Source organism: Bidens hawaiensis, unplaced genomic scaffold (assembly GCF_021521415.1).
Source record: "Bidens hawaiensis isolate Kalapana, Puna unplaced genomic scaffold, B.hawaiensis_p1.1 tig00000458_1, whole genome shotgun sequence".
NCBI lineage: Eukaryota > Viridiplantae > Streptophyta > Magnoliopsida > Asterales > Asteraceae > Bidens > Bidens hawaiensis.
The window spans coordinates 3,122,272-3,138,864 of NW_027491030.1; the positions used below are offsets into that span (position 1 = coordinate 3,122,272).

The window sequence follows — 16,593 nt, forward strand, 5'->3', positions numbered from 1 at the left end:
TTGTAACCCAAACTGGGCCCATGGGCTTTCTAGCTAGTTACATGATGAATGGGCTTTTAACCTAATACATAAAATACCATTAACAGTTCTAAATCTTTTAAAGTAGCATTGTAGTAATATGAAAAATAAATAATACGATAATCAATAAATAAAAAATAAACTCGAGTTAAACTGCACATGTGACTAGGTTTTAGTTCGGCTGAGTATTTCGAGTCGAACTGAACTGAGCTGACTTTGTGTTTGGCTTGAACTCGGCTCGTGAACAGCCCCACTTTAACATAATCATATATATTTTGCTATTCAAATAAATTTTATTTATTAATCCACTGCTTCACAAATCACAATGACTCTAGAATTTAATGAATATTTTGAATTTATACAAACAAGTAACAAGTAAAAGAATAATAACCAAAAATCAGAAAAAAGATGACTGTTCATGAAGCACATTCAAATGGGCCAAAATCTTTGCAGCAACAGACTTCATACCACTACTTCCTCTTTGTGTTATCTCAACTAATGGCATTTGTGCTGACACCTTATACTTCTGTTTATACTCGGGCGACCGAAATATTCGCTCCAACGCCACCAACGCCTTCTCCTGCAACCGCACACTAGGCGAACTCAACAGTTTCACAATCTTACCAATCGCCCCACCGCCTTCCAACACCTTACTACCCTTCAACAGCAACTCCCCGTTGACCAAAGTCAACAAAGCATCCAAGGCAGCCTCACACGCCCCAAAATCGGGCTCGTCAAGAACTTTTACAAGCGGAGTTATTGCATTCGCTTCGATAAGGCAAAACAAGGACTCGGTTGTGCAAATACCCGAGTGGACCACACAACTCGTGTCGGGTGACGACAAACAGCAAGTTAAAAAAGTTGGTTTACGCTTCATAGGCCCGGTTAGGCTCGTGGAGCTTTCGGAAAACTGCCCGAGTGAAACTGATATGTTTTTTTTAGTTAAGGCACTGCCCGAGTCTAGCAACTTTATGATGACTGGGATAATCCCAGTTTCCGCCACCTTTTTTTGCAGTTCTTGATCGGACGAAACTGTGAACCGACAAAGTGCACCCGAAGCACTTTCTATCATGATCTCGGGTTTATGAAAGTGGTTAGAAAGAATGGATATTATTACACGAAGTGCACCGGCTTCAAGGATCCATTGGGTCATTTGAGGGTTTTTGGGGAGGTTTGAGATGATGTCCATTGCAGCAACACTTTCTTCTATGTTATCAGAAGTGGTTATGATTTTAAGCAATGTTTCGATACATCTGGGCCCCACGTGTTCCATGAAAGTTACGTCGTCTTCGTCTTTGGTTAAAGTGCACAACAGTTTCACAGAGTTTGATCGAACGGTTTGGTTTTCGTGTTCGCATAACTGGACTACTACTTGTACAGCAGAAATCTGATGAAAGTGAACATAAATAAGTATCAGTTTGACTTGAGGTGGCAGAACTGGCGGGTCAGCGCGTCGGGTAACGCGTCAAAATGGGTAATAATAAGTTTTTGAAACATTTTAGGAGGCAGTGTGCATTAAAATGTGACAATTTTATACACACCCTTCTAAAACTTCAAAAGTTATATATTTTCAGATTTCATAATATCTTCTTTACCATTTCCAAAATACTCAAACTATTATATTTACCAATTCTACATTAAATAAGAATACAAAACAATTTTAAATAAATGAAGAGAGCATTTCTACTTGTTTTTATAGTGAAAACATGATATAAGTAACTCACATACTATTTACATATAAGAGTTTGGAGGGTATATACGTAATTGTACGCAATTAGGAAGGTATATATGAAATTAATCTTTAAAATATTTTTTTTGCTATTTTTAACCATTTAAAATAATAAATATCCGAATCAACCCTAGCGTAGATAAACGGGTTGAAATCGGAGTAAGATATAAGAACGCACCTTTCGTAACGTTTTCCTGATGTTCGAACCCGAAGGAGATTGGCAAACAGCAAGAAATGTTCTGAGAACATTTTGTTGAACATTCGGACCATTTAATGAAACCAAAGAAAACAATTTGAAAACATCTTCTTCAGATTCCAAAAACAGAATCTCCATTTGATCAGATTCTTGGGAAGTTAATGATAATGCTAAATTCATAACTGTGGCAACAATCTTTTCAACCAGGCTCGGGATTGACAAGCTCTCGCGAAAGAGTATTCCAAATAAGATCTCGGCTGCATTCTGTTTGATGATTTTTAACCCGTTTTGTGGGACACTAGAGAGCTTCTCGAGAGCTAAAATGGCGGCTTTTTTCGTATTTATATCGTTGTGAGAGAGCATAGTCGCGAGTAATGAAACTGTATCGTTCTCACAAACCATTAGTTTTCCATGATCTGTCATCTCAAGTTCTGATAATGTTTCAACCATCAAACGTTGAACACTTTCGGACCCTGCATTGATTAGAAGTTAGAACCATCTTTAACAAGTTTGGCGGTTTGAAATGATTGGTATATTTTTTTTTGAAAAAAAAACTTTAGTTTATACTTTGTATTTGTATTTGTATTTGTATTTGTATTTACATTTACATTTACATTTACATTTACATTTACATTTACATTTACACTTATATTTTAGAATGATAAAGATGGTTCATGATTATAATACGTATACATAACGACATATTTGAAAGTAGGGAAAAGAAAATAAAAATAATAAAAGTTAAAAAAAAACTTATGGCGCGCTTACAAATAACAAGATGTCATGCTTAATCTTGATTTCACCCAACCAAAAGAAATGATGTAAACAACACTTTTGAGGTTAGACACTTACACATGTTCATTTCCAAATCAAAATTGAAAATATGTTCATTTTAGTTATAAAAAGGTAAAGTTTGACCTCAAAAGTCAATTTTGACCCCATATACTGTTCTATTTTGACTTTTCATTATTAATAATAATTTACCTGAAGCAAGAAGGTGAAGTAAAGGTCCAAAATAATTAGCCTTAGCCATCTGCACAATATTCTGGTTAAGGAAAGAAAGATTATCCAAAAGCCATTTTGCATCATTTGCAGCTTGAGGATCATCACTGCCTGATATGGTTACAAGAAGAAGTATGCAACCTTGACTATTACCGATCATGTCTCTTGCTGAATCATTTTCTGATAACTCCATAAGTAATTGTAATGCCAACTTACTTTCTTCGATCTTTCGTGCAAGGGAACACACGATTAATTTAATTGCATCACCTGTTTTTGCTATGCTTTCCTGCAAGTTAACAAGGGTGTTTGAATGTGTGTTTAAACTTTGAACCGTTAGATATGGGTCGTGTTTTATCTCTAACGAGTTAAATTTTAGCTAGAATAGAGCACGCCAGAATGTCACTCAAAGCTACATTTTAATGCATAAAACTCATAAAACTCCTGAATTGTATTATTAAAATATTGCAATGACCATAAATGTGGAACATTCATTTATTTGAGTATGTATCTAAGATTGTAACATGACTATTAAAATACAACATATACTTAAATTCTACAGTATGCATATTAGCGTGAATCGTGTGTATTCATGTATCTTAAACATCTATACATGTGTATGAAACTTGTTAAAAGAACAGAGACAAGAAAGAAAGTGGGACTGCTAAACAGGTTGTGTTCGTGTAGTGATTGGTTGAGCCAAGTAAGCCAACACGAACCCGAAAATTTTCACCAGCCTTACACAAAACGTGTATTCGTGGGTTGACACAAACAGGATCTGTCTAACTTGAAAAATTTGTATTTAATTCTTTTTTTCATTTTAAAGATCTAAATTTACTTTTTGTTTTTTTAAGCAATTATGTTTAAACTATGTCAATTTATTTTTAAAGTTTTAAAATTTGATATAGAAGTACCCAAATAGTATGAGTTGCTTTACAAAACACATTTTGAAAAAACTAGAAAATTTAAACAAATGGGTTAAAAGGGTCAACCCGTAAACCCATCAAGTTGACACGAACATGACACATTCAGCTAAACATGTTAGAAAAAGGTCTTACATATACCTTCCTGTCATCATGGTTGGTTGCAAGGATACGCAGAACAACAAGAACACGCGATCTAATTTGAACATTCTTCGTAGCAAGAAGCGAAACAAGAACCGGTAAATAATCTTCCATCATCACCCACTCTTGATGAACATCTCTTTCCAATAACAAACTCTCCAACTTCCCTAAACAACTAACCACTTCCTCGTGTTCGAAACAATCCTCGACTTCATCGACCCGATAACAATCATTGTATTCCTATCCCTCCACTCTTCAATAGACTGCTTAAGCGTCTTGTTCGTCCTCAACGCTGATGACTTCAAAGGCGTTTTCGTCACAGGACAAACACTGTTTTCGGCTGCTAACCATTTCTCAATCGCCTCTCTCTCAAAACTATGCCCCGTTGGCGTCTCCACTGGATCCTCCATCACGTCACCTGTTATGGGACAGTAAAACGACTGTAACGGTTCTAACGGTTGTCTCCCCAACGAATTCCGTTTATTAAAATATTTCTTTTCTCTCTCCTCCACCGTGGCAATAATATCCGCCTTTCCCAACAAACTAACAACCTGTTCAGTTTGTAAACATTCCGCCACGTCAGCTGTCATATCCGTTTTCTCCACTCTTTTTTAAAATCTTCATACTCCGCTCTCAAAACCGACTGCTCGGTCGATACCCCAATCGCTTCCGCAATCAATATTAACAGATTGTTAGTGAAAGATCGGTCAGGGTATCGCTCTCGGATCCCCAATTCAACTTTCTCTTTGATGTCATCTTCTATAGGCGTTGTTCGATACTTCGAATCCAACATTTCGTTAGAAAGTTTCTTTATTTCTTGAGAAGGTAACAGATTTAGTGCACCACCGATATCTTTCGTGTTCTTTTCCAACAATGTGACAATCTTTTTGGAATTGAGTAACAAGTAGATCTTGTTTCTGGTAGTGCATTCGAGAGCGAGTGTTTTCGCTTGTGAAACATGTTTGGTGAGCTCGTTGATAGCGGTTTTAAAGGTTGTGGAGTCATTGAAGTCGGGTTTGTTTAGTTGTTGTAATACGGATGCTGTTTTCTCCAAGTAGGATGAGAGTTTGTTGAAGTTTTCTTGTTGGTAATGGACGGATTTTGTGGCGGTAATGGTGTCGAGTGTGATCGAAATAGCTGCGGAAAAAGTGTCTGAACTCATGATCTTCAACAAGCAAAATGTTCAAAGGTTGCTGACAATAAACAAACCGTATTGTCAAAATAGAAGGCAGACAGGCAACAAACTACGTTTTAAATAGCGAAACTAAGTCATTTCAAATTAGTATTGAAACACAAAAATGCAGCAACATAATGAGTTTAATGAGACAAAGATAGTCGGATAGTCAGCCGCTGCCTACCCACCAACTACCAGCAGGGCACGTGCGTAGGCCACAGTTGGTGGAACAGGAATACTATTCAGCCGGCCACACCTCCTTGGAAACCTACATTCGGCTATAAATACCCCAAATGGTATGATCATCTCATCTGATCATATCTTATCATATTATCATCATATATACCTGATATCTGCTCTAGCAATCTCTTAATATACATTTATATTTAAAGAGCAATCTAGTCTGATTCTCACGCCGGAGGGTGGTCACAAGGAGGAACCCCCCCTTCTCAGTGACAAGCTCACGGTGTCTGTTTTGCAGGTTATCAGAAGAACCATCTTTGCCGGGTCTAACCCCTCGTGGGAAACATCTATCTAACCCCCAGGTTACCCGTAATCTGCCCGGGGTCCGGTTAGTGTTTCTTCATTGGCGCCATCCGTGCATAAAAGCTAGAACTAATTCTTAGTTTTTTCAAAATTTCTGAAGAAATGGTTAACGTTACTCCGGTCCAAAGGCCAGTAATCGACCAAGAAACCCCGGTAACCACAACCCCAGCAACTGGGGGGAACACCGGCGGTTATACAAATTTTGCGAACACTACCCCAGTTACCCAAGCTGGGGCAAGTGCAGTAAATGATCGCTCACTGGGATTCACCGATACCCAGTTAGAGAAACGAACAAGACTCCCCCGCCAAACACTCGATGAAGTCAAGGCATGGGCGGAGGCACGTCAGAGGGAATTCCAAGCTGAGTTGGACGAACGCTTGCGTTCCGTCCAACAGGCTGACGAATTCGAAGAATACTTGGACGATGACTCGGAGGAATCCGACACCGACGCGAACCCTCGCCATAGGGCAAAAGGGAAGCGTAAGGAAACGGACTCCCAACCGAGAAGGCGTTTTGGAGAAGCCTTCAAACCAAAAAACACAGGTGGAAGCCCACGGGACTTCTCCAAAACATTTAGACCAACTGTTGCAAATGCGGGAACGTCCAAATTTGCAAGGGACATTGCGGAAGCAATTGCCCCAAAAAGTGCCAAACAAATGTCCAGCATAGGCACATATGATGGTATATCTGACCCAGATGATCATTTGAACAGATTCATAGCGGGGGCAACCGTCAGTAGTTGGACGGAACCTACGTGGTGTTACATGTTCCAAATGACGCTTGTTGGGGCTGCTAGAGCGTGGTTCGATCGTCTACCGATCAACCACATCTACGACTGGGCAGACTTCCAACAGAAGTTTAGCCAACACTTCAGCCAGCAAAGAAAGTATACCGAGGAGCAATGGACAATCCTCAAATGCATTCGAGAGGAAGATGAATCTTTGCCAGACTTCATCACTCGCTTCAACTCAAAGAAGCTAAGTCTGGGTAATATCAGCGAAGATCTTGTTCGCGCTGCCTTTATCCAGGGCGCGAACGACCCAGAGCTCATCCGCACCTTAACGGGTAAAGATGGCATGCCATCCACATGGGATGCCATCATGACAGCAGCTAAACGCTTTGCGGAAACGGAGAAGCAACTGGGTAGAGATCTCCCACAGAGCACAAACCTCTACACCCAAAAAACAAGAGAAGACAACGTCCTTACCACCCGATTAAACAAAAAGCGGAAGCTAGGCATTTGGCAGTCAAGGGTAAACTTTGACACCTCATCCGGCTTGCAACATCGGTTAGGCGGAAGAGATAACGTACAGTCAAACCAGAACTCCAGATGGACGCCGCTCACCAAAAGCGTCACCGAGATATTCGCCACTGAGGAGCTCCCATGGCCAAAGGCTCCAATAATCCGACATCGTCACAATGCCGATCGGAGCAAATACTGTGACTTTCACAGGACAAAAGGCCACAACACTGAAGAATGCATAGACGTAAAAGACATGGTCGAAGCATTTGTCAGAGATGGGACGCTCGCGCACCTCGTGGCGCAATGAACGCTGAGCAGGCTGATGCGTGTAGAACCCCAGCTGGGGAAAACACGAATCAAAATTCCAGCTTCAATGTGGAGACTACATGCTGCGTAAAGAACGAGATCCCGAACCAGGTGCGTATCGGCTCGATGGCACTCCCATCCCAACAACATGGAAGGGAGCTCAATTACACAGTTTGCATGTAGATCAATTCCAAAATTTGTAAAGGCCCAGAGCCACTTCTAATGGAAATGATTCTCCTTAGAACATCGACGCTGATGATTTTACATTTATACTTTATGAACTATCAACACTGATGCCGGTTTTCATCGCATACATAAGTGTGAAAGTCGTTGCATGGAGAAGGCGGCAAAACCCGCATAAACTCAAAAAACGGCAAACCTTCACGCAGGTCAGTTGAAGGGGAAAAGTTCAGTCATCCCACTAAATGAAAGTGCCGGTCTATCCGCATGAATCATGATAGAGAAAACTGAACACTAACCTATTAACAACCGCGCGTCGAACGGTTAATTTATTCAACACGGATACGCCGGTCTTCACCGCATAATTACGTGGAAAGTCGTTGCGTGGGGAAGGCGGCAAAACCCGCATAAACCCAAAAAACGGCAAACCTTCACGCAGGTCAGTTGAAGGGGAAAAGTTCAGTCATCCCACTAAATGAAAGTGCCGGTCTATCCGCATGAATCATGATAGAGGAAACTGAACACTAACCTATTAACAACCGCGCGTCGAACGGTTAATTTATTCAACACGGATATGTCGGTTTTCACCGCATAATTACGTGGAAAGTCGTTGCGTGGGGAAGGCGGCAAAACCCGCATAAACCCAAAAAACGGCAAACCTTCACGCAGGTCAGTCATAGGTAAACTTTGGTCAACTAAATGAAAGTGCCGGTCCTAACCGCACAAATCATGAGAGGAAACCAAACCTATTGACAACCGCGCGTCGAACGGTTAACTTATTCAAGAGAATTTCTAACAAAAGGATGAGGAAAACCTACACGCAGGTCAGATATAGGTAAAGTTTAGCCATCCTACGTGCAAGTGACGGTCCTACCCGCACAATCACGAAAGAGGAAGCAAAACTTCAACCTATTATCTACCACGTTCAAAGGTTAACTTATCCTAAATACTTAGAAATTTCAAAAAAGATGAGGAAAACCTCCACGCAGGTCAGATGGTAAAGTTTAGCCATCCTACTAAGTGCAAGTGACGGTCCTACCCGCACAATCACGAAAGAGGAAGCAAAACTTCAACCTATTATCTACCACGTTCAAAGGTTAACTTATTCTAAACACTTGGAAAATTGCTAATTTAAACTAAAGTATGCAAGTCATATAACGTTTATAAAGCAAGGAATCCAGAGAAAGTAGCGGTCTTACCCGCACAAAGATTTATATTTCACAATGATTCATTACAAGAATGGCCGGGTAACTACCCGCCTACAAGAAAATAAATCTATACAAGATAAATCTATCCTAGCAGTGGGAAGGGATCTTCAGGATCAAGCTTCAGGGCCACTTCCACTTGGACCAGCACCATCAGTAGATCGTGGCAGTTCAAGGAAAGCTTTAAGGATAGCTAACCCATCATCAGCAGCAGCAACTTGATTCACCTTCTCCACCACCGGATGCGGGAAGGCGGCGTACTGATTCACTGCTTGGTCGTAAACAGCTTCAGTATCAACATTATACAAAGGGAAGTTGGAAGGCGGGATGCCTTTCTCAACGAACCCTAGACCAAGCAGGAAGCCGGCCTTTTCCCCATCCTCATGAGAAGCGTTGAGGGCTGCGCTCATAGCATCATCATAAGACGTCTCTGAGAAGACCCGATGCACAACCTACAAGAAAATATACAAGTATCAGAACCTTTTCTATTTACAAAGAAAAGCGTAAAGAAATAAAAAGCATACCTGAGACAACGCTTCTCGAAGAAGCCATTCCTTAGCAACCAGAGCTTCTTGGAGGGCAGCTTGAGCTTCGTTACGGGCGCGTTCGGCTTCACTCTTGTTGAGGTTGGCAAGCAACACTTCTTTAGCCGCAGCCTCTTCGACGCCCTTTAGCTTCCGCTCAGTATGGTCAAGCACCCCCCTCTGGTCCAAGATCTCCTGGAGCTTTTTGGCGTCTTCCATCGCCAAGGCATCATGAGCCTGCTGGAGAGCCTCTAATTTGGCTTTAAGCTCTTCATTCTCCACGCGTAGAGGCTCAGCAACAGCTTCAGCCTTGGTGGCCCTCTCGGTTGCGTTCCTTGCAGTTTCCTTAACCAGCCGAAGCTGTTCATTAACAGCTTGGGCAGCCTTGGAACGGGCCTCGAGCCGGGCCTGAACTTCAACCTCGAGGGCCTTGAAGGCCTTCTCCTTTTCCGCAGCCACTGCGGTAAGCCTTTGGTTCTCCTCCCGGACAGCCCGCGCCTGAGCTACTTCTTTAATGCGAGCTGCTTTTAACTTGTCGTTTTCACGACAAAGCAGCTCGACGCGCGGCTGCATCCGGGCCAGGAGAACCCGAAGCTCATTGGTTAGCCTACCCTCCTGGTAGCTAGCCATGGCTTCCCCCAACGCACCACTGGGAGCAGCGTGACGAGCCCATTCCACGCACTCCACAGGGGTGCGAAGGGTTGTTCCTCGGCGGATGTTCCATCGTGGAACATACACTTCATTGGAATCCGACACTGCAAAAAACATAAAGCAGTTAGGAAAAGATGATAAAAAAATATATATATAAAATGGGCCAAAAGAACCCTACGCACCTGTAGGGTCAATAACAGGCCGATAGCCGCCAAACCCATCACCTGAACCCAAGGGAAATCCATCCAAAAGGTCAGGCAGATGGGAAGGAGGCAGAGATTGGCGAGAAGCCCCATGCATACCTGAAGGATCGGCCGTCGTTGCCGATGACGGAGGCATGGTAGAAGCCGCCGCGGTCGCCGCCGCGGAATCCGCAGCAAAAGTAACCGCCGGCTCGGTGAAAGATGCGGTAAAAACAGCACTCACAGCCGGCGGTGACGTCATCACAGCTGGAACAGTCGGCTCAAAGGAGTGAGCAACTGAACCAGCGGAAGCAGGCGCAGGCGCCTGGGTCGTCGCCTCAGGTAGGCTGACCAAGCCTACCGTCATGGGCGGAGGGATACTCTGCGCTCCACCCTGGAATGCGTCAACATCCACGCCTGCACAAAGAAGATAAGCATTAATGATGGAAAACTATGAACAAGATAAAGGAAGTTTGTACTTACGGGTTTTCTTGAGCCTGAAAGTGCGGACGGGAGGGGATGAACCCGATGGAGCCGGCCTCTTCACGCCGGTCACCGTTGTCATCCTTGGCTCTCCGGAGGTGACAATCGTCGCAGCCTCCGGAGCGGCGGTCTTATCACCACCGGGATTCCCCGCCACCTCTTCGCTCTCGGCCTCTGAGTCAGACCGAGGCACTGGATCGGCAGTGGAGGCCACCTTCTCCTTACCCTTCCCGCCGGCAGCCTTCTTCTTCCGCACCAACGGAGGACCATCTGCGGATTCCTCATCAGAACATACGATTAGAGGAATTCCAGCAGAGGTTTCAACATTGAGGGGTCGAGGGTCGAATAGCGCCTTACCTGGCCGCCTGGCGCTAAGGATCTCGTGGCCTAGCGGATAGACCTCCACGAACCGATCCGCCGTTTGTTCTAGGATGGGCAACTCGTTCTCGTCTAGAGCGCGAGTACCCATCCGAGCGGGACCGTCAGCCTCCCGCGGGTACATGAGCGACTGCAAGTCGTTCCCCTCTGAAATAAACAGGAAAGAAGTTAGAAGAAATTCTAAATCAACAAAAAGAAACAGAGCATACCGTAAGGAACAGAGTTCGAACCGTATTCAAGGACGATTGGGATCTTTTGCGCATCCGCATCCTTCCACACCCGGCTCATCCCCAGCATCACCATCCCGGACTCCGCAAACCGGTAAACCGGAGATTGGACTCGGGATATCTTCGCAAACCATTCCGCCTCCTGGTAGTTGGAGGCGTGAAGGCTGGGAAGTGCTTGCCCATTCTTGAATTTCATGGCAAGGGGGATGGCGCGAGCGGAGATGTAGAAGAACTCCCGCTTCCACGAGCGAAGACTGCGCTCGGTTGCGCAAATCTTCAAACCCTTAATCCGGGTTATCAACGTGTACCACCCCTGGATGCACCTCCAGGAGTAGAAGGTCATCAGGCGGTCGACGAAGGGCTCAATGCCCAGTATCCGGCACACCCACTCGAAGTGGCGAATCTTGGCAATCGCCATCGGGTGCACCTCGGTCAGGTGCACACCGTGCCTCTCAAGGACACGGTAAACAAACTTTGTCAATGGGAACCTAAGATTCCCATAAACAAAGAATGCGGCATATACCCCGATCTTGCCTCTGGGGGCATCGTACACCGTCTGATGGGGTTCAGGAAACTCAGGCTCGAGAGACTCGAGCATGAACTTCCTGACGACGTACTGATACAGATCGACATGCAGAGCACACTGGCACTCGCCAGCAGTACTCTTGTCATCGGCTGTAGCTTCGAAATCACGAGACGACATCTTGCAAAAGAGAAGAAAACGATTTCAAGAGAATGCTCGACTGAAAGATGAGTATTCGCCGGAAATCGTTCTGAAGATGAAGAGAAGAGTGAAAGTGTGGATTACAAAGAACCCTCTCCCCCTTTATATACTAATCGCAATTAATGCGATGCATTTAATGCGGAAGAGAGAGAAATCGAAGGTGCAATGAAACTATGACACGTGGCAAAAAGCAAGCTGGCAACAGCTGTTGACAGAACGCATACCATTAATTTCGCGGCCACGCGCCCGAAAAATCGCGCCCACGCGCCTGAAAAAGCGTCTGGAATGACCATGTACTGTCACGTCACCATAACTTCCTGCACGTCCTGACACAGTCAGAAGAAACTGTCGCACGACGTTTCAGACGTTTGGACTGTTCTTATACTTTCACCAACTCTTCGAATTTCAAAATTCAAAAAGATTCAAAAGTAAGCGGGAAAATACCCCTTACCTTGGCAACCAAGTAACCGTAAGACGGATGCGGGTACAGTGTTAAGGCAAAACCCTTCACATACCTAGCACCCGCAGGGAATTGAAGTCAAGAATACCTTGGCAACCAAGTAACCATAAGACGGGTGCGGGTACAGTGTAAAGGCAAAACCCTTCACATACCTAGCACCCGCAGGGAATTGAAGCCAAGAATACCTCGGCAACCAAGTAACTATAAGACGGGTGCGGGTACAGTGTTAAGGCAAAACCCTTCACATACCTAGCACCCGCAGGGAATTGACGCCAGGAATACCTTGGAAGTAAAGTAACCGTAAGACGAGCGCGGGTAGAGTGTCAAGGCAAAACCCTTCACATACCTAGCGCTCCGCTGGGAATTGAAACCAAGAAGGATCTTCTGGGCAATGCTTGCGGAAAAAGGGGAATAACATCCCCGCATAGCGGGAACGTCGAGAACTACATTGTTTGAAGCTCCAGGATGGAATTGGTGGTTTTAACATAATTGATCACTAGGTTCAAAACTACCAAAACCCCATGGAGAATCCACACAAGTGGGACTCAACGCTCCTGACTTGCGAGGAGGTTACAGACCTACCCGCATCATACCCAAAGATCAAGCAGGAAAGTCGGGAATTTCTGCAAGTGACAAGGACTTCCGCGGGAAGAATCCCCATGGAAAACCTTAAAAAACCCTTTTCAAAACCCTTTGCTTAAGTCCAAAAGTTCACCTCACTTTATTAAACACTCATGAGAAGAACATTGGACTGGGGGGACTTGAAGAGGTAGGTCCCAGCAGAGCCCAGTTGGACCCGCAAGACTCACCTTGAAGAGAGACGTCTGCGCAGAAACCAACTGGATCCGCAGGACCCACCATTCTCAGAGACGTGACGTCCTTACGCGCAGTACGCAAGCTGTTCCCGCAGGAAATGCCTCCCAATGGTGAAGGACTCTGCCTGTTCCCGCAGCTGCGGATACAAGCCATCAGGGAAGGCCACCCGCGCAGCAAGGCTACACGCACAAGGCACTTAGCTCTCATTCACTCAGTGTCACCTGAAGGAATGAGCAAAGCCGGGAACAATCCCGCACAAGGGCGGGAGGGGGAATACTCCCGCCCAAATAAGCCAGTCCGTACGATACGGGAAGATCTTCTGTACTGTACCTGACGAGGTATGGGCAAAAGATCTGACTAAAGATACGACAGCTTATTGACAACAGTATGGCGAGCAGCATGCTCCTGTACTGTATGTCACTATTAGCCGCTGCCTACTCACCAACTCCTGTCATACCACGTGCATAGCCGGCAGTTGGTGGAAAAGGAATAGTACACAGCAGGCCTGGTCACTGTCAGCCGCTGCCTACCCACCAACTACCAGCAGGGCACGTGCGTAGGCCACAGTTGGTGGAACAGGAATACTATTCAGCCGGCCACACCTCCTTGGAAACCTACCTTCGGCTATAAATACCCCAAATGGTATGATCATCTCATCTGATCATATCTTATCATATTATCATCATATATACCTGATATCTGCTCTAGCAATCTCTTAATATACATTTATATTTAAAGAGCAATCTAGTCTGATTCTCACGCCGGAGGGTGGTCACAAGGAGGAACCCCCCCCCCTTCTCAGTGACAAGCTCACGGTGTCTGTTTTGCAGGTTATCAGAAGAACCATCTTTGCCGGGTCTAACCCCTCGTGGGAAACATCTATCTAACCCCCAGGTTACCCGTAATCTGCCCGGGGTCCGGTTAGTGTTTCTTCAGATATGCTGTCTCATCTTTTATATCGTATCTTTGTCTAGGATGTTGATATGACATAAAAAAGTCAGACATCATATCCGACTGCTTTTTTTTTCGGTACATGGTTCTTGGTTCATGGTTTTTTAAGTTACCAAGCCTAAACCTCAAATAAAACTCGTTTAGTTTTCAAGCACGAACTCAAGCCTTGTATGGGAAGATTGTTTAACAAGCCTGTGTATTTTTAAGTTTTAACTCATTTAGACTTCTATATATCAATTTCACTTTGTACAACCGAGCTTTGGCTCGTTTAAGGTACTAAACACGAGCTCGAGCCAAGCTTATGCCCGTTAAGTGTTTTCTCAAGTTATAACAAAACAATTAATAATGTGTATAAATTAATTAATAAAAGGTTTTTTTCTCAAATTATATAAAAACAATTTATAATTATAATGTGTAGAAAATGAATTAATAAAATATAAACGAGTTGAACCCGTGCTCGAACCAAGCTTAGGCTTGTAAGCTTTATCTCAGACAATATATAAAAAAATTAATAATGCGTATAAACTAATTAACATAAAATAACCGAGCCGATCCGAGTCAAGCTCGATTTAGATAAAACAACTCACGAGCCGAACTCGAGCTTAAGAAAAAAAAACTCAAAACGAGCCGAGCTCAAGCTCTCGTTAATCAATTCTCCATCACTAACCACACATATCAACAAAAACAAACACAAAACTCAACACTCTGATCACAGGTTAACTTCGTTGTTGTTGTTGTTATTATTATTATTATTATTATTACCTGATAATAATGTGATCATCCGGCAAGCAGAGTGTGTGTGTGTGTGCCGGAGAAGATGATGTGTGGTTTAATTGTGATCACAAATGAAGTGAACCGAGACTTCAAAGTCTTTCAATTAATTAATTTAATTAATTAATGCATACAGTTCATGTTTGACGCGATTTTCTCATCATTTAATTTACCGCGAAATCAGCTCTAAGACTATTCCCTCCTGTTGACTTTTGTTTCTTGTGAATTGACCGGTTAGTCAATTATTTTGACTTTTGACTAAGTAACTGATTAGCATCTAATCAATATCAATATCTAATAACTACTAAAATAATATTCTCATATTCCCTCTTAACGGGTTGATATTATTAAATACGATATGGACGGTAGATTATAATATATGGTTACAAGTTGATGCGTGTTGTTGTAATTAAGGCTACTCTCATTCGATAGTTTATATTCGATCGGTTGTTGTACGAACTAAAACAAATATTGAAAATTACTTTTTATTCAACAACTTAGTTGGTTTACCAATTTTAAGTCGGTTGTTGAAAAGTGGAGAAAAGTGAATTAATTCACACCATTTGCATTTATCATCCAATTTTTTTTAAAGATTTATCTGATTAAATAAAAAAAGACAAAAGTTATAAAAAACAAATTCTCTATTTATAGAGTATTAGACATATTTTCATACCATCTCCACTACTTTCAGTTATCTACTTCTAATCTCTTTTGATTTCATATTTTCGGTTATGTATCCAAAATTTTATTTTGACATTAATGATTCGAAAGACTATTCAAATGCTTAATGTGATGAAAACTATTCTTTCTTTCCAAGTCCAACTCAAGTTTCAGTCACAGAAAACTTGCAAACCTCACAAAACACTACAAAAAAAAAGATCTATAAACAAGAAGCGGGACGTTGCTGAAGATATCGCTCTAATGAAGACGATGAACACGAATTGCAAGCCTATCCAACTATATGACGAACATGGCACAACTTCGCAATAGAGAAGCACATAACGCTCTAAAAACGATTTGATTGAGTATATATGGCAAAAATTTAGCATTGATGAATGATCATGTAGTTTTAACATTCTGGAATTGTAATTTTCTATCTCATGTTGCAATTGTACGTTTAGTTATTTATGTTAGATATGTTTGTTGAATGTGAAACACCTTTTTTAATTAATTTATTCTTTTATATTTAAAGTAATTAGTTTTTATTAAAAAACTAAGTTATTTTAGTTTTTCTATTATTTTATAATACAAAAAACTTATCATAATATATATTTATTCAATAAAAAAAATTAGTTTGGTTTGATTGTGAATGGGAGAGAAAATTTAAGTTTGGTTGAATTGTGTAGGTAAAAGAGAGAAAAATTAATTTTTTAATAAAAATTGGGGTTGGTTAGGTTATGAATGAGAGTAGTCTAAATAGGCGTTAGACATAGAGGAATGACATCTTCCACATTATCTCTAAATAAGGTAGAGCCTTTTGAACACCACGATAGTAACTACATGAGGGGTGTCATCGCCTGCAAGGCTACAACCTAGTCAAATCGATTTAGAGAGGAGGGTGAGGGCGTCCAGAAGGGGTTCAACAACACATGGTCTGGCTTATAACACGTTTCCGAATTTTGAATGTATTAAAGAGTTTTATATAAAACTAGATTTTCATCCCGGCGCGTTGCGTCGGGGCAGCTGGCAAAACCCATAAGTTGAACCCGGGCGTTGGTAAACCCCGAACGTTACGATGATGAGTCGACACGAATTCGGTCAGTAC

At 42.7% G+C, this 16,593-nt stretch overlaps 1 pseudogene across 1 annotated transcript; it reads right to left on the reverse strand.

The window, feature by feature from the left end:
- Positions 1–411: 411 nt before the first annotated feature.
- LOC143628355 (U-box domain-containing protein 44-like) lies at positions 412–14,851 on the reverse strand (annotated as a pseudogene). The gene is made up of 5 exons (XR_013152734.1): positions 14,820–14,851; positions 4,007–5,199; positions 2,928–3,231; positions 1,926–2,416; positions 412–1,405 (listed from the first exon to the last, which is right to left on the reverse strand). The product of XR_013152734.1 is annotated as a U-box domain-containing protein 44-like (transcript).
- Between the last annotated feature and the right edge of the window lie 1,742 nt (positions 14,852–16,593).